The 18,439-nt window shown below is 43.8% G+C and overlaps 1 long non-coding RNA gene across 1 annotated transcript; it reads right to left on the minus strand.

Moving 5' to 3' along the window:
• Positions 1-1,518: 1,518 nt before the first annotated feature.
• Positions 1,519-2,012, minus strand: LOC117765736. Its single transcript, XR_004614613.1, has 2 exons — positions 1,953-2,012; positions 1,519-1,851 (listed from the first exon to the last, which is right to left on the minus strand). It is a non-coding gene; the product is annotated as an uncharacterized LOC117765736 (long non-coding RNA).
• Positions 2,013-18,439: the final 16,427 nt, after the last annotated feature.

Below are 18,439 nucleotides of genomic sequence, written 5' to 3' on the forward strand. Positions count from 1 at the left end.
ATTGTTGCTTTGACATTACTGAAACGTTCACAATATATTATAACCGATTGAATATTGATGAGTGAAAACAAAATCCATTGGAAAGTACATTAACCCAAATAACCAACTGTTTAAACTGCACTTGTGTGTGATATTGTCTGTGAGGTATCAACATATTTTAAATCATACTCACAACTAGACCATCGCCAGAAAGGCTGGGCATAACTTTGAGGATTTAGCATGCAAACAAAACAGAACCTAAACACCTTGAAAACAGCTACACTCAGTTCATTTGAGCAGCCCCTGCTGGCCATCCATCAACATCGCATGATACTTAACTTTCGTTTACAATGTAAAGAGTTGCAACACAGTGATCAGTTAAATCAGATACCATATACGTGTGCGTAAGAGGGGAAATAATTATATTAATTATGTTAAACTATCCAGGCTATACAGGAGGAGACAGGCTGATCTTCTGTTACTCCCCTTCTAAAACAGAACTTAGTTTTATGTTTCATTAGTTATTGATTCGTTTGTCAAAGCAAAGCAGTGACAAAATAGTGCAGTCCGTTTCTACACACACTGTTTGATGTAGTATCTTCATAATACATTTACTGGTGAATATAATGCAATCAAGTTGTCGTACTTACATGTTCCCAGATCCTCTATAATGCACAAATATGACTCAGGTTGAGGACCGCTTCAAGTTCAGTCTCCGCCCCTCTGCCCACAAAGTAGATTCAGCAAGTTTAAAGGGATAGCTCACTGAAAAATGAAAATTCACTCATTATCTATCTATTTTTCAGGATGTTTAAATGCAGCCTCATAAAATCTGTAGCGAATCAAACACTAAATAAACTTCATGTACTGATCAGGTCCTGATAACTTGTGAAGAGTGTTTATTAGTTAACGTGAGAGCAGGTCAGCAGGAGAGAGGAGGAGGACACAGGAAACTCCAGCTCGGTACAAACCAACCGTCTGATCTGGCAGGTCCACACATAGACATCAAAGGGGGCTTGAGCTCGTGCCCTTTTTCTTTAAATAAATGAATGTTATACTCCAACGAATATAGGGATATAATGTTTAAAAAATCGGACTTTGACGAGTTCCGACTGATCACAAGTTATTAGGACACGTACAGGACTGACGTTTACTTTGTGTTTGTTTGATTCAGTTTCCAGACTTTGAGAAACATGTTTAAAACTGCGACACAACACGAGACATCATGTGATGCACAGTCAGGACGTCAACTTCACTGTTGCAGAAGAAGCGACACCCTGTTCATCCAGGACGATACAGTCAAATTAATTCATCAGGCTTTTTTCTAAAGATCAATTCTAAGTGAAGTATGAAGAGTAACTGGTTGACCTGTGGAGTAATGCGCCTCAGTGCAGTGGCGCTGCTAAGGGGGGGCCAGGTGGGGTCACCTTGATACAGCAAAGGCTATGTCCTTTTAAGCTTTAGGTGCAGCACACCAGTCTAAACTATATGAATGTCAAATCAGTGTGAAGAGCACTGACCACTGTCATAGACTTACTGTTATAGTCAGATTTTTTTATTCAAAACCTTATTTTGTCAATTTGGATTTTATTAACAGATGAAAAAGCAACCACGTGCAACCAGTAATCTAGGAAATTGTTGATGTGATACATCGAGATGCATCGTTTTGCATTCGAATCATTGACTGCTGAATCGTAATGGAATCGTGAGGCTAGTGAAGGTGCACTAGTGAGCACCCAGTCATCACAGTCACGTCAGACAGGATGGCAGCATCTCCCAGCTCCTGTACCAGTTATGCTGTTTTTTCTTCTCTTGGGTGGAGCTGAGTGGTGATAATCAAAGGACTAAGCTACAGGGGGCTCGAGTTTACAGCTAATTCGCCAAAAGACAAAAACAAATATAGTTAACTTTTGTTAATGTACACGTATGAGTTAGCTTATTGTACTTAATGTAGAGACACTACAGGTGAATACAGTCAAATTTGTATCTAATAATATCACAATCACCACCTTGATATGCAAATTAAAAATGCAGATGAGCTTGTTTGGAGAGTTTAGGAGAAATGTACAGATGCAGACAGACGGTTGTGAAACAAACACCATCTAAATGTGTATTTTTGGAAGTTTTCCTACCATTAGATTGAAAGACATGGAAGCAAAAGTTACCAAATCTCAAAATTGACCAGTAAATGAAAAAACTGCTTTTGCCTGTAGTGTCCTGCCTTACACAATAAGGCAGAGTCCTTGTCACCACTGTGTGATTCTAAATATAAACTGGACACTATAGTAGCATAGAAAACATGCAAATTGTGGCATAGTTTCCTTCGTTGTTGTTTCTCATGTGATAAACCTAGTGGATACTAAAGAAGACCATTGTCTTTGTGAACTGTTGAGTATTTAACAATTGTGTGAGTGTGAGGGTATTAAAATGATTGTATGTCTACTGCTGTACTTTTAAAGTTTCCATTCATATGATTGATACTTTGAAAAACCTAGTATAAAGAGTAAGCTGTAATACATCAGCTTTCATTTTTACTATGACCTCAACACATGAGATGGGTAGGACCGAGAAATCTTTTTTTATATTTGAAAATGTTTTTGCGTTGTGTCAACCAGCTTGTACAACAATCATTTGGGTTTCACGTGCAGGTTCAAGTATGCAGATTGTCCCCCGTGCTTCTCACCCTGTGAACACTAGAGGGCGGTAGAAGTCAATGTTTTGCCAAACAGATGTTTTGCTTCATCCCCCCAGTATTTAAGTATCTTTTAACCCTGAGTTCAGCATGAACTATGCTGATGATTGCAAGTTCATCACTACCGTATTGGTAGTGGTATGTTCAGTTTTTGCTGAAACCGTGTGACTCAGCTGTATGAGAATATATTCTGTGATGTTTCCGCACTTTCTGCACCTTGTGTTATCTGTGTTATGCCAAATGTTCACATTATTTGGTCCAACCCATTCAAAACAATGAGGGTGGGCTAGACAAACCTCTTTGTATAATGCTGCAGAGTTCAATGGCATCACAATTTGCACCCTCCACAATGATCATACACTTGACTCAACACATCTTTAGCACAAAATAAAAAATCATAACCTTTATGAAGACAGGATTCGCTGCTGGACTGTTCTATTAGATTTCATCACTTTACGACCATAGAATCAAAATGAACACCTCCTTGCCACTATGTCAATACTAAAAGCCCTGGCTGCTACATTGGATTGCATGAATGGCTGTAGCTAACTCTGAAAAATATACTGACAACTCAGAATATGTTTGGGTGACTCTGCGAATGAGCGTCCCTGTTCACTTGCCTCCAGTGCCAAGCCCAGCTGACCAGACCTTTCCATGACCCTGCTCAGCGATGACAGCTGCACCCAGTGTCGATGGAACACCACATAATTCCAGAATCAACCGAACAATGGTTCCTTCAAGACAAGGTCCCTCAAGACAGACAGACCTGGTCTTCAGCAGGGCCTGACTCAGCCCCAGCCACCCAGGTGTGCCCCGCTCGCACTGGCACAACAACTCTTCTATTTATGATGTGTTTACCTCACTTTACCTCATTTCCCCTCATTTCCCTGGTCTCTATTTGCAGTCATGCTGAGCAGTCGGGGATTTTCCTGTTTACAGGTTAACTTTCAAACATCAGAAAATCCAGAAAAACAGATTAGTGGTCACCTTGACTTTGTGGATGTGAGAATTCTCAAACAACAAAAGGAAGAACTCTGTAGCAAGTAGACTGAAGGAGTGCCACAAAGATGAGAGGTGCAAAAAAAAAGCATTTACACAGGTTGGTGCACCTTTGGACTTCAACCAAAAAGAGGCAAATGGTCCACCTGCAGGACACCTGTGTTTGCTCTCGCCTGAGTATGTGTGTGTTGTCATGGCATGTAGCTTAAGGTCACGTCCTCTGCCCAGAAGGGGTCATTTTCGAAGCATGAGCATTAAGAAAGACTGTAAGCAGCTGTACCTGAAAATATACTATCAATCAGATATGGTGTGACTTTGACAATTTAGAGAGAGTCCCAATGGTGGTACACCTCACCTGAAAACTTCTCAATGTTTTTGTTTTTTTTCTTCTGAAGCAGCTTTTTTCAGGACTATTTGGGCAAAGTCATTACGAAAAAAAAATCATCTTCAGACTCAGTAGTGAATTTTGAGGTACAAACCCAAGGTAAAAACAGTCAAAGCCTCAAGCAAAGAAGACGAAATTGGCCAACCAAATAGCCCATGTTGTTACAACACTGCTTGAAAGATTTGAGGTTGTGAGTTTGATCTGTTTGAAGCTCAGTCAATTCAGTGTGTTTGTGTGTGTACTTGTTTTTGTTACCTCTTTAGGACCTTTGTCAATATAAAACATTGATCTTGTCAGGACCAGTAGACCTCATGGGGACCAAAGCCCAGTGCTAATGATGCAGAACTTAATTACTGAGGTCCTGTTACGGTTAGTGGTAATATGTGTATTCTGGTTAGGTTAAGGTTGGTTAGGCATGCATAGGGAAAAGGTTTTGGTTAATGCAAAGTCCCATTAAGGATAGCTGCACAGACCTGTGTGTGTCAGTATTCCAGCAGGGGGTAAACACCGCCTCTGGTCACCACGAAAAGCTGTGGCGGTAGTGATGTGCAATGGTAACGGGAAGAGAAGCTTCTGCCTAATGTAAAACAGATTAACCTAGTGTTTATGTATCCAAACTATCTGAGTGATCTGGCAGCTTCTCATAAGACCAGAAATCCCTTCTAAAGAAACACTGCAGAGGATGCCTGTGTGAGAGCGAAGCATTTATGGAATGATGCTTTCACAAAGTGAGCGGATCTGATTTAAGAGGCTCCACGTGAGATCTTGATAAGTGGGGACATTTAACACTTCCTCCTGTTAGAGTAACAAGGGTTGTTACCTGGTAACCAAACACAACCTGCCACAAGTTCAGGATGCATTTGAGAAAGAGGAGAAACATTGCTCTTTATCTTTCTTTCATTCTCTCCAGCCCTCTCACCTACCCTCTGTTTCAGACCATAAATGGCAGGGACGTTGTGTGACGGATGACAACGCAGCCTCTGACTGAACAGGGAGCCGTGGTGCCGCTGCAGAGAGTTCCTGCAGTTTCTCCATTCAGGTCCATTCACAGATGACAAGTCTGGGGGATCCCCCTCTCCTACGGAGCAAAAGAACCACGTTTTGCCTGACAGCCCACCTCCCCACACTCCTTCCTTGTCCTCCGACCCAGACCTAGTAACACTGCTGTATTTTTATGGTGTTTGACAAACTGCTCCTTAGCAACCAGACTAAAGGCACCCGGAGGCCCATCCCGGCAGAAGTATACAGTATTTAAAATTAGCCTCATTCTACATGGGAGAGATAAAACTCATCAATCACATGTGTGTATCTTACCCTCACATGAAAACCAAGCATTTACACACATGTTATATGAAGAGCTTAGTTCATAAAATGTGAGTTCAAAAACAAGTCAAAGGTGACACAAAAGACAAATTCTAAATCATCCTATGTGGGGTGAGATGATTTGGGAACAATCTCATTTTAGTTTTGACAACCAAATCCTTGGGACTGAAATTAAACGGTGCCATGTCAAGACACGAGCAATTTTGAACCCAGGCTTTCCACAAGGTATTTTCCACTTCAAGCCCAGTTACAGCATGCTTGGAAAATAAAGTCAAGCTCTGCCCACAGTATATAATAAAGTAGAATTAGGTGTGATATATGGACTGCATTTTATATAGCATTTATAGAAGGAGACTAACAGTCTTAATATTTCTATATGAAATCGACACCTCCTCACTCCAATAAATCTGACTGGGCATATGAGCTGAGGGCTGCTCTGATGACAGGTTGTGGAATAAGTAGTGTCGAACACACGGACCCGAGCATGCACACATCCACGAACACATTTACAAATGTTGAAGCGATGAGGCTGTCTCACAGTGCTGCAGGATTCTGGGAAAGTCAACAAGTTCCCCTTCCCTTCCAACTCTTCCTCCACACCTCGTGTGCCTCTGGCTATGAGAATTTATTTTACAAGATGGTGTGAATTCAACATTTACTGATGCCATGTTACAAAAAGTGTGCTGACAGTCTTCTAAGGAACTACAAAGCTCTTGATGCTGCTGCAGCTGCGTTCGTCTCCATGTGGCTTGAACGAAGTCGGCGGCTGTGCCTCCCCAGCGTGAGAGCTCAGGCAGCGGGGCACATCTGCTGCCAGGCGTGGTGAGATAACTTCCGCACCCTCTGTGTCTTGTGATCTCCTTTCTCACCCCACCAGCATGGCTACGCATGTGGCTTTTTACCGCCACACCACACAATAAAGACTATCCCAAGGCAAGTTCTGAATGTTCTCTCACGCCCTCAGCTTTCAGATTTTATCGACTGTCAAGTTTGCACTGTGAGCCTATATTATACTATTAAAACAAAATTCCTCCAATGTTGAGGAAACAAATGGAGTGGATTAGCACTTTGCAATTTTTTTTCAGATGTCCTGTGTTTGACTGGACATTATCTCTCATCCCACACTGCATTACATGGTTATGATTTATCTGGTGTATTTACTTACTTTATGATTGTATTATTATCTATTTCCAGAGTATTTTGCTTTACCTTCTTTGCGGTAGAGAGCACAACATCACATCCTTCTCTTCCTGTCTTTTAGTGGCTCGACACTCACCCAATGATGGGCCTGATCATGCAAGACTGTCCTCCTCACCCACCATTGTTTTGCCTCCCCTCCTTCTTATGGTAGGGAGAAACAGGTGCAGTGGGATAGAGTTTTCAGAATGAGCAAAAGGGGAAGAGCATGAAAAACACCCCTTGTCCCTACATTATTCCAAGGTGGTGCAAAAGATTTTTGTAGCAGTTTGTTGGCAAATGAAACCAAATAAAAACTAGAATGCCACTCAGTCCCCTTAAAGGTTCAGTGTGTAGAATTTAATGATATCTATAGTGGTGAAGTTGCATGTTGCAGCTGAACACCCCTCACCTCACCCTCCCCTTCCAAACACGAAAGAGAACCTGAGGAAGCCCTCAGTTGTCATAAAAACTCAAAAGGTGGACTTCTGTAAAATAAAAACATGGCGGCCTTCGTAGAGAGGACTCACTCCTGATGTAAATCTAAAGTATTTAAATATAAAGGGCCCATTTTAGGGTAAAGAAAACAGCAATTCATACAATTTAGAGGATTTCTGCCAATAGATTTCTTGTTGAACCAAATTTCACACACTCATACATATCAGTTCCCTAAATGTACCAATTTGTATCTATGAAGATCCATGAATTATTTCCAGGGAAAACAGTGAAAATGTTAAAAATCACCACATCTGGGCCAGAAATTCGCAATTTCTCCAACTCACAATTACAAGTTGTGACAATTTTTTCTCAACTGTCTGATTTGTAAATACGGTTAAAACAACCTGAGCCAACCAAATTAAAACAGACACACACACATGTGAGTGGCTGGTAATCACAAATCAGCAATCTGCTATACCTGAAGCATGGGCAAGTGAAAGAAGGAGAACAAACAAGGAATGAATGTACTCAAATTAATGGCAATCCAACCTATGGTTCATGAGAACGTCACAAATTTAAAAACCGTTAGCAAAATGTCGGGGGATCACCAAAGTCATTACAATTCATCCTACACTGCTCACATGGCTCAAAAGTACTCAAATGATTAGTCACTTGCTGATTAACATTCTGTCAGTTGACATTTTAGTGAACCAACAAATCGCTCGAGCTCACAACACCGTTTTAAGGTTTTCCCAAAGACCCTGTGAGGTTTGTTGTGTACGGTCCCCACCATGCAGCTCATCCACAAGGCCCTCCTCCTTACAATGAAGGCTGGGTTTGCCAAGCTGCCCGGCCTCCTCAATGAATTCTCATGAGTGATGGTTTTATTAAGCTTCTACTTTGGCACATGATGGAGGGAAGGATGGAGGGAAGGAATGGCAAGTTTGGAGACGCCAGGAGAGGGAGAGAAAGAGGAGAGAGAGAGAGAGAGAGAGAGAGAGAGAGAGAGAGAGAGAGAGAGAGAGAGAGAGTATTAAAAGTAGCTCGTTCATGCCCTGACCTTTTCTCTCCCCCCCTCTCTTGTCAGTCCCTCCCTCCTGTAGTTAACACAGAAAACAAATCCAAACTGCTTCAGAGTGGTAAAATGTAGGTATATGGAACTTTACTGATGAATGGAGCACACAAAAGAAAAAGCGTTGGTTACTGCGTTCTCTGGGAAATCCTTGTTTTACAGGCGAGACCGTGTTTGTCTTCATTTGGGCTCATTTAAAACTTTCCAATCTACCCGGTAAATGTTTTAGGAAAAATAAAATCTTGCAGGGAAGCTGCTAAATACTGAGAGTGGGAGTGGTGCAAAGGCCACGGAAGAGCCAGTGTGAATGCTCTCTCTCTTTCGCCTTCCGTATTGACAGAGAGATGGAAAGACAGACGGAGACACGTGTATAGTCCACGCACCTGCTCATACATTGGTACCAGCTCACAGGTTACATCTCGAGTTTTTTCTTCACACTATTGCAGAGGTGACAGACAAGTTATTGTGCAAAGGTCGGTTTCTTGTGTGCAAAGATTTCTGAGAAATGATTTAGAATTACCAGAAACTAATTTTCCATGACCTATAGATGGCGCAAGACAACCAGTCATAAATGAATGTCTGCTTAAACCCATGTGCTCAGAGGTGTAACTGAATATGTGATTTCTGGGGTTGTGTATGTGCCCTGCCGTATAAATCAAACAGCATTTCACACACATAGCCTCATTGGTCTCAAGCACAAATATCTATTGTGTGGTTGAGGAAAATGTACCAATGTTTGAGGTCAGGAGGAAGAAGAGTAGAGCCAACATGAAATGGAGAATTTGTCAACTGGCAGGTTTTTATGAAGCAGCTTTGATTATTAATCTTCATCATCTGCCAACTGATGATGAAAATAATCCTTAGTTGCAAAAAAAAAAACAGGTGATCAACAAACGTGCATTGTTACTTACTTCTCCTGAATATAATCCTACACTTTGATTGACAGTAGATAGACTGCACACATCACGCCGCCCTCAGCCAAATGATTTTTATCTTCGCTGTGTAAACATCGCAAAGCTTTACCTGACTGTGGGACCTCCACTCGGACTGTCTGACTATAGCAGCAGTGTTCGTGGAGGCCTGACTGGCTTCACCAGGGATCCTCCTCCCAGTTCCTCCACAAACATTAAGGAAACCTCGAGGAAGAGCAGCTGATTGATTCAGTTTCCACACTTCCTTTTGCTGGAGGGAGTCTGGGGAAGTCGTGAGGTGACTGGAAAACTAAACATGACAGCGCCAGAGGAAGGTATGACACAGTCAAAGGATGAGGTGAGGGGGTGAGGGACTGGCAAGCATTTCAGGCTCCGCTGAGTTGCACACATGTAGAAATCCCTCAGCCTCCCTGTCCCAGGTCTTACCACTCAACGTCCTGAAAACACACCAGAAAGCCCACAGGTCAGTATCAATATTTGCTGTACCAGAGCAGGCCTCATAGCCTGTTATTGTGTGGGTGAACTGCCTCCCCGAGTGCCTGCTCACCACAGGCCCTGCTATCTTTGAACCTCAGTGGATATTAGCTAACATGCGAGGCACAAGGAGACAGGTGAGCATGTCACATACTGATCTGCACTATGTCAAACCTTTTTGGCAGGGAGACACGCCAAGACTTTTTTTCTGTCTCCGAGCATTTATTTTACTACCTTGAACTTTACCCTGTGCATTGTGGGAGAAAACTGAACACTAAGACAGGATTTTAGCGCTATAAATGTTATATTCCGGCTGTTATTTCAGAATCAGTGCAATGCCTGTTCTCCCCACCCACATCATGGGCCGTACAACTCATATAATATCAGAAAACGAGGGGAATTCTCCTCTAGTAAAATGTAATATGTGATTCAGTAGTTTTCTAGTATACAGTGAGTGTGCTGCAGCAATAACTAAAACGTGATCATGTGCCTGTTCGACAGATAACATCTGAATGAAAGTCTTGAGAAGCAGACTATTTTGCTCTCATGTAGAGGAGGTTGAATGCCAGTGCTGGATGAACCCAGTGGCTTTATGCCAAATTCCCAAGTTTATTCAAGCTCTAATTCAACACTGCCAACAAATATTTGAATTTTGGAGAAAAAGCGAAGAGAATCTGAGGAAGACGGAGTAGGGAAGGGCTCGCCTGTGGAGAAGCACCATTTACACCGAAGTGCAGCCAATAAGAGATGGAGCATTAAAATGCCTCCACATTGGACAGTTCCCAAGAGGGAAACGCACACAGATATCATGTTTCATCTTGTTTGTTACACAAGTGCCTGGAGTTGTCTTTAGCTGCTTTTCCCTCCTCTTGCTATCAGGGTTTCAAGAGGTCAGATTTGTGAGGAGCAAACGAACACATCTACTCAGTCTCATTGACTGTATATGTGCAGGAACATGTTGTCTGTACTGCCCCTGTTTCGGTTTGGCTGTGCTTCTTTTTTTAAGAGGAAGCCAGTAGAGCAATACGCTGAAGTGGGGTTTTTACTCTCTCTCTTCCTGTTAATGTTCCCCCCTGTGCCCCATCTTTCATGTCAGACTGTCACTGGCGTCCTGCGGGGTCGAGTTTTGGGTCACGTCAGTGTGGTGCCAAGTGTCCTGGTGTCTCCATTGCTGTAAAGCCACACTAACACACACATATGTACAAGGAATTCACACGCGCAAACGGGCAAGCACATACAAAAAAATGCCAGCGCTACACACACGTATGTGACATGCATACTGCACATGTATGCACAAATGTATGCATGCTCACACAGACTGTAGACTCTATCATGACTCTAGTTTCTTTGCCACCTGATCAATCATCCCAACTGCCATTAGATCTACAGGAGAGGCATTCCATCCTAACAACTGGAGAAGGGGGTAGTGTGTGTGTCTGTGTGAGGGGAGGGGGCGTAGACGGGATTGAGACACGAGGGGGGGAAATTTAAACGTCATGTCTTAAGTGTAATAAATTTGAAAAGTGATTTAGTTTGATTCCAAGCAAATGAGTATTGTTAGTGTGGCTGACGGAATCGGTGGTTTGGTCTGTTTGTTGATCTTCCAGAGGATTTTCTTCTTTTTGTAATCACCTCTGAGTTTTGTCATTCCTCGTCCCATCTCACTTGTCTCAGGCGCTGTGAAACATATCTGGGAAATGTAGTACAGTGAGAAGAAGTACAGTGGAAAAGCTAAAGAGAGGGTACAAAGAAGCTGCCTCCAGCTCAGGTCACGTTCAAGCATGTTTTGCATCATTCTAGTGTAAAAGTAGTAAAGGAGGAGTGAAGTGCAAAGCGTCTGTGGATAAGGTACCTTATCTCCCTTGCTGTCAGTATCATGCACCCTGTCCCTCCTTCTCCTTGCCTCTCGCTGCTCTTTGATTTTTTTTTTCCTCCTTTTTCTGCTGAAAGAGCTGACTGTGCTGCTCTCAGAGAGTGCTCCAAGTGAGCGTGTGTGCGGTGCATTGTTCCCCTCTTCCTCAATATGATGAGAAAAGCTTGAAATAACAATGTCTGGGGGTGGAGTGAGACCCTTCTGTTCTCTGTTTCATCTCCCCTCTCTCTCCCTCTCTCTCCCTCTCTCTGTCTCTGTCTCTCTGTTCTTGCTTTTCCAGATGACAGTGATGCTCTCTGCAGATCTCCTGCAGGTGTGGGCCTTTTGACCTCCTATGGAACAAATTGCACACTCATCCCTGCACACACACACACACACACACACACACAGACGCTCGGATATGCACGTAAAAATGCATGCAGATATAGATATAAATGCTCACATCAAGGTTGTAGCCTGTGCATATTCTGAGGAAATGTAATTACATGCTGCGTTTCCGACTTCACACTTAAAACCCGAAAATACCACTTTTCATCATCAGGCTGCAAACTGAGTGACCATCCATAACAGCAGAAAGACTCAACATGACAACACACACAGGTGCACAAACATACGTACAACTTCAACCGCTCCGGTTTGAGGAGAGGACAAACGTATGCACACTATGCAACTATGTGGACAGGATTATCTCAGGGTCCGACCTGCTGACCTTGAGGAGGTCATGTGTGAGGCGAAGGCTGCAGTCGCCGGCCCCACCGACACCAGAATGTCTGACGTCTCAGGAATCTATGCAGCGCCACTCTGCCTGACCATGCAGCAAAACCCAGAGCTCCACACAGCAGTTGGACCCCTCTGTAAGGCGAGCAGAAGCCTAGGGGACAGTTAAAGAAAAGAGGGCAGAGACAAAGAAAAAACAGAGATGACTCACTAACTTCAGCTCATAATCAACAACGATAGCAAGTTTGCAAGTGAGTTTTTGCCTGCTGTCTCTCTGTGTCTTCTCTTTTTTTTCTAATTCGTATCATAAGCTTTGAAGTACAAATTTTGCCAAATAATTCATGCCTAGTCAAGACTAAACCCTATCCTAAATCCTGATAAACATCTTTACCGAGAGCATTATTTGGACCCCTTGTTACATATTTAAAACTTTTTGATTTACTATATATCAAAGTTATTAAAAAATGGCTGCAGGGCCTGAGCTAACACACAGCAGGCTGGGTGGCAGGAACAACAGAGCCGTGATTTATTGCAAGAGGAAAAAAAAACGCTCCCTCCAAAAACTGGAGAGCAGCTTCAATACCATATTGAGCTATTTAGATCCTTCGATGGACAACTTTATACGGGCCTCTCCTTGTCTTCTCTCATGTTCCACATAATTTGGGTGCAAGTGCAACGTGTGCAGTACATGTGTGCAATACATAGCCGCCATATGTGAGATCTGATATGCAGCTGAGAGGAATGACCAATGTAAAGCAGAAAATAAGTGGAGGATTCGCTCAGAAGAAGCCCAACGTCCAGCGCCGCTCACCCGTCTTGAACATCCTGTGTGCATCAGACTATTCTCTGCTTTTCTTTGGCAGAAGCAGGTTAGAGAGATCTCAGCTTCTGTTGTGTGGTAGATGCAATCAGCAGATTGCAGCTGATTGTTTGAGCGGTTGATTCTATTTGTGCTGCTCTGCATCACGCTCCACACCCACCGTCTCTCCAGGTGGCAACGCCTGGCTCATCAATCGGTAGCTTGAACTCATAAAACGTATCAAAGAATGGGAGATTCATTTGAGGTGGACCCCGGAGTCAGTGTTTACATTATCTGGTCACCTCACACGTAAAGTTGGCCGCATTTAAAAGCCCCACAAAGGCTCTGCCGTGGTTACACATGGCTCACCCAGCCTCACTGTCTCCCCTCCGGGCAACATACCGCTCGTTATCCCTCCATTACCTTACCATCAACACCACAAAAATCTGTGTGTGTGTGTATGTGTGTGCGCTTGAGCATGTATTTAGTATGTGTTGCCGTGTCTGCGCGTAAGCACGTGCTTGTGTGTATATATCTAACTGTGTTTTTGCAGGAGCTTGCACCGGCCGCAATCACTTTTGATGGATATCTACTCTGGCTTTGGGGAGCTGTACGTTTTCCAGTGGGTGACTCATGGGGCTTCTGACGGATGCCTGTACCAATTTACGGCTACTGCCACTGCTGCTGCTTGAGTTCCCCACCCCAAGTTTGTGTGTGTGTGAAAGTCTATGAATAAGTGTCCTGTGTATTGGCTGGTTGCGGTTGCAGTTTCCAACTTCTGCTTATGGACTTTCCACTCTTCTCTTGAACAGCAGACGAGGAGAGTAGAGGGAGAGTGGGGCAACCAGAGTCCTTTAATGACACTGTCTACGCACACGCGCGCACGCACACACATGCGCACACACACACACACACACACACACACACACACACACACTGCATTAGAATGACTCAATCAGGTTTTCCAGGTGACTCACTCCTGTTGTCAGACTCCGACATGATGATCACACAAGTTATTGATCTCACTCAAAGATAAATGTTCTCTGAGCAGCATGTCATCATGTTACACACCCTTTAATACAGACAAAGGTGCATGCCATTCTTTTGTAAAAATAACCTAACTTTAACGTTGAGAATGAACGCACCAAAGTGTCGGCGATAACAACGCATCTGCTGTTGAATCACCAGACGAAGCTGTGGCTCTGCAGGTCACACAGTTCGGGTGTCATGTGGGACTTGAACTTTTGAACTTGTAAAGCTCCAGAGGCGTAGATTCTTTACCTGCAACACCTTACTTGGAAGAGCTTACTTGGATTGCTGCATTCATTTATTAGCTTGACAACAGAGTGCCTCAAAGCTGTTTCAACTCTTTGATATCCCCATCCAAGACTTCAGAAGATCAGACAAACATGGTGGTGAAGGCGATAACAATGAATCATATCCTGTTATGATTGACACTGGACAAGTAGGGTTCATTTGTGAAAATGACAGCTGCCTCTCTTCTGCCTGTGCTAAATACTGGACAGTTGCAGGTATGCATGTGTGTAATCATACAGTATGTCTGCAATAGTTAAGATTGAATATCTAAACTAATTTGAAAAATAGAAATGACAATTTGATTTGAAAAGTGACTCTACAGACAACACATGATACATGATATATTGTGACTGCAAGTGCATTTAACAGTTAAATGCAAAGGATAAACTTGTGGTTGCAAAAATAATTAACAGTTCGAAGAGTTACTCAATGGATAAATGGTGAAAAGGCCTTAGTAGTAGTGGTGGAGATAATTATAATAAACATCATTAATAAAAAGTAGTTTAAAGTGATAATAGAAACATTTTAGAAGAGCCTGTGCATACATTTTAACCAAGGCTCTGGACACTTATCTCTCCAGAGCCTTGGTAAGTAAACTGAGGGGGAAATCCCCTCCACAGCAGGTATAAAGTTTTTCTACTTCAGGAACTATAACACTCTAAAGGGATCACATATCTTTGAGCTGAAGTCGTGTTTTGGCTAAAGGGGCTTATTTCAACCTTAATTACTTTGGTAGGCCCCAATCTCATGCAATCCACCCTGGCTGAGGAAAGGGTGAAGAAAAAAGAGGAAGACATACCTTAGATCCCCAAAGACGACATGGCTGTAATATATCAACCATATTTAAGAAGTGTGTGACTCATCACCGACTGTTTCAAAGCAATCGAAAACTTTTGCTAAAGCCTGCGGCCTGCCAGGGGGACATCCCACCTGGGAATCATTCAGTGAATGGAAATACAGCTCATCCTTTACACATGCTAAACACAGCATATTCTTACATCCCCACATTATGGGTGTCGTTCTCCATTACGAGACAAGAATTATCTTCAGGCTTTCATGCACAATCACGTGACCTGACCACCCAGTCGGCACCCGAGGCTTCCCGGTTTATTCTCTCCAGAGAATAAATGCCAAATTCCTGACCCGTACGTGAAGCCTTTTATCAAAGTTCATCTCTGGTTGGAAGGACTTAACTTCTGTTCGCTCTGTTTTTATCCCTCCCAACCTCATCTGGAAGCAAAGGGGTCTAACACACCACTGTGACTCCTGTCTTCATCGCAGGCTATTCTAGGCTGAGGTTACCCAGGGCACCATTTGGCTTTACCCAAATTTAGCTGCCCACAGTATGCCTGAGTTAAATCATCTGTGTTTGGTATGCAAATAATAAATATTCATTAATGGTTCTTCCAGAGTTCCTCAAATTCTTTCTCATTATTTTGTGTCAGCTCTGTAATCCCTACTGGGATTTTATCCTACTTGACTTCTAGAAATAATCCTAAACTAATATTGACATGTGCTAAAGAAGTGCGCCTGCGGTGGTGGAGCTGCACCAGAGGGCTGTGAAAAGGGTCGTGGAGCCAAGGCCAAACCGCGGGGCTACACAGGGAAGAGAGGGTGGCCAGCGGAACAAGGGCGCATCAAAGACACCAAGATGAACAACCAACCTTGTCTGCGCTCCTCTCCGCCTTTCACACTCATACCCTATTTTCAGAAAGACCAACATGAGGGCAAGCAAAGCCTCCATTATTGTTGTTATCATTTCCAAACAGCAATTTTCCGACCCAAAATATATTTAGGGACTCTGCTATATGATGTGTATGCATGGACTAGCACAGGCACTTGGATGTTCAGTCCAGCAACAACATACACACCTCTTCACAGACCCAGATGTGTTTTCGGAAAGTCATGTTCTGTCAGTTTTACTGCAACCAGTGGGCCCAGAGCCCCCTAGCTGCTCTGCCCAGTGGTGTGGCTCAGCTGAAGGATGAACTTGGCTGGGCATGGCCACTCCGGGCGCTGGTCCCATCCCCACATTGAGGTGATGAAGGAGGACTCTGTCCCCCAAACCTCCTCCCCCACCCATGGCCACAGAGGTGAGGAGGCACCCAGGGGACACGCTGGCCAGTGTCTGAGGCCACATTCACACAGCTGACAAGACTTGGCTTGACCGCTCTCAGGGTGATGGTGCCAGCGTGTCTTGCCCGCTGCAGCCCACGGTTGCCCTGCTCAGGTGTGAAGTGCTCCACAACCACTACAGTATAGTCAGGTCAGCATTTCCCATGTCTGTCCATCCATGTTGGAATTGACTGCATGCAGGTTCCTGAAAATCTGGATCCAACCTTGCTTCATTGTGAAAGGAAAAGGGAATAAAAAGTGTCTATCAAGAATCCCACATGGTTTAAATAAACATTATTAAAAGGTTAAAATCAGAATGGCATCCTGTTTGCTATTGTGATCTGTTGGATTGCACATTCAGATATTATTACACAATTTCAGCTTGACGGTGGTTTTAGGTTTTGGCTCTGTTGAAATCTCTCGCACTCGGCACTCTGCCATCTTGCTGACAGAGAGGGCATCTCTGTTCACTTCATTGCTCTCTTAAACAGACTCTGAACTCACCCTCAATCTTCAGTCCTCTGGACAGGGTCGTGCGTTTGTTTTGATAACACAACAGAAAGACTTAACTGTGCCAGCCTGCCCAGGTGCTGTTGAATAGGGAGTTTCAACAATGGGTCATCAACTGAAAGGAGCATCAAAGGCGCCACTGGTGATTTGATGATGGTTGAGGGTCCGTGCATAAGGGTAGGGCCTCCTGCTTCACAGAGTTGTTTGTGAGTGAAAAGCACCATCATACAGGTTCACCCCGCCTTTGATTTGAGTATTTCACTAAGTGCTATAGCGGCGCTTATGTCAGCTGCATCACTGATCATTGGCCAGCAGCGACAAAGGGCTGAGTTAACCAGGTGTATTGTCCCGAGCTTAATGGCAAACATGGGCAGGAGCTGACTGGGATTTTTGGTTGAAATTTTACTGAAGAACAGAAGAGCTGTAGATAAAAGCAAAAAGAAAATAAAGCTGGTTTCTTTTCCTTTTTTTTTCACGGTCAGAGAACCAAACACTGGATCCAGTTATGACCCACATGACCGGTGTAGCTTGCCACCTGTTCGTGGGAAAGCAATGTTCAAGGGAAGAGTTCTCAAATCCAAGGGGGGATAAAGAGAGAAAAGAAATAAAGAAGAATGGAAAAGCATTTAGTTTGAGCATGCCGGGCGCATACCGAGACTCAACTCGCAGATTCCAAACACTAGCTGATGGAAGTGAGCCAGGTCGCCTCACACGGGAGGGGAGGAGATATAAAAGAGAAGACAGAAGAAGACGGAGTAAGAGGGGAAGAGAGTATGAGAGGAGGGGCTTCTCGTTGAGGGGGCATTAAAGAGATTTTCTCTTTAATCAGGAACCTGCAGGATGCTGATGGACGAGGGACAGTGAGTGATGGAAGGAAATGGTGAGAGGGGAGACAAAGATAAAGGGTAGTAGTTTGAGGAGCACTACAGCTGGAGTACCTCAATGCCTGCCACCCCTCACCTCAATAACCCCTGCCTGCCTTCTGTTTGCCCTTGTACCCCACCCCCAGAAACAAAGATGTCACCGCATGTCTCCTTCCTAACACCGCAAGATGTACTGGTGGAAAGAAAAAAGATGAACGCTGAGAGCAGTGCAGGGAACGGGCAATACTCTGTGAATTGTTGACCTCGGCTGTTCACTGACACTGAGGCTTTGAGAGAGGACAGCAGCCAAGCCAGGATTAATAGCTCATGGAGATGCAATGAGACAACCATGCCACAAGTGGTTTGTCATGTTCTCTCTACAGTTTCTCTCAGAGCTCCCACCATATCTTTATCCCACACACACACACACACACACACACACACACCATAGTCCGGACACCAAGATCCCAGGTTTCGAGCTCAGTGCATGTGTAGAGACCAAGTGAGCCTCTTTGTTCAGTGACACCATCATCCTTCACTCTAGAGGCAACGCACTGACAGACTGTTGATTTGCTAGAAGAGAGATGGATGAAGACACTTTGTACCTTGAAGAGAGAGGGAGGGGAAATGGACTGATAGGACCAAGAGATAGCAGATTTTAGAAGAGGGTGTGTTGTCATTAGTGAAGGGGTGAAAGAACAGAGATAAGGGACAACATCAGAGAAGACAGAGGAGAGAGGGGAGCTGAGAAGACCCAACATAATTTTGGACTCAT

The sequence above is a fragment of the Hippoglossus hippoglossus genome, chromosome 8 (assembly GCF_009819705.1).
Source record: "Hippoglossus hippoglossus isolate fHipHip1 chromosome 8, fHipHip1.pri, whole genome shotgun sequence".
In the NCBI taxonomy this organism is placed as follows: domain Eukaryota; kingdom Metazoa; phylum Chordata; class Actinopteri; order Pleuronectiformes; family Pleuronectidae; genus Hippoglossus; species Hippoglossus hippoglossus.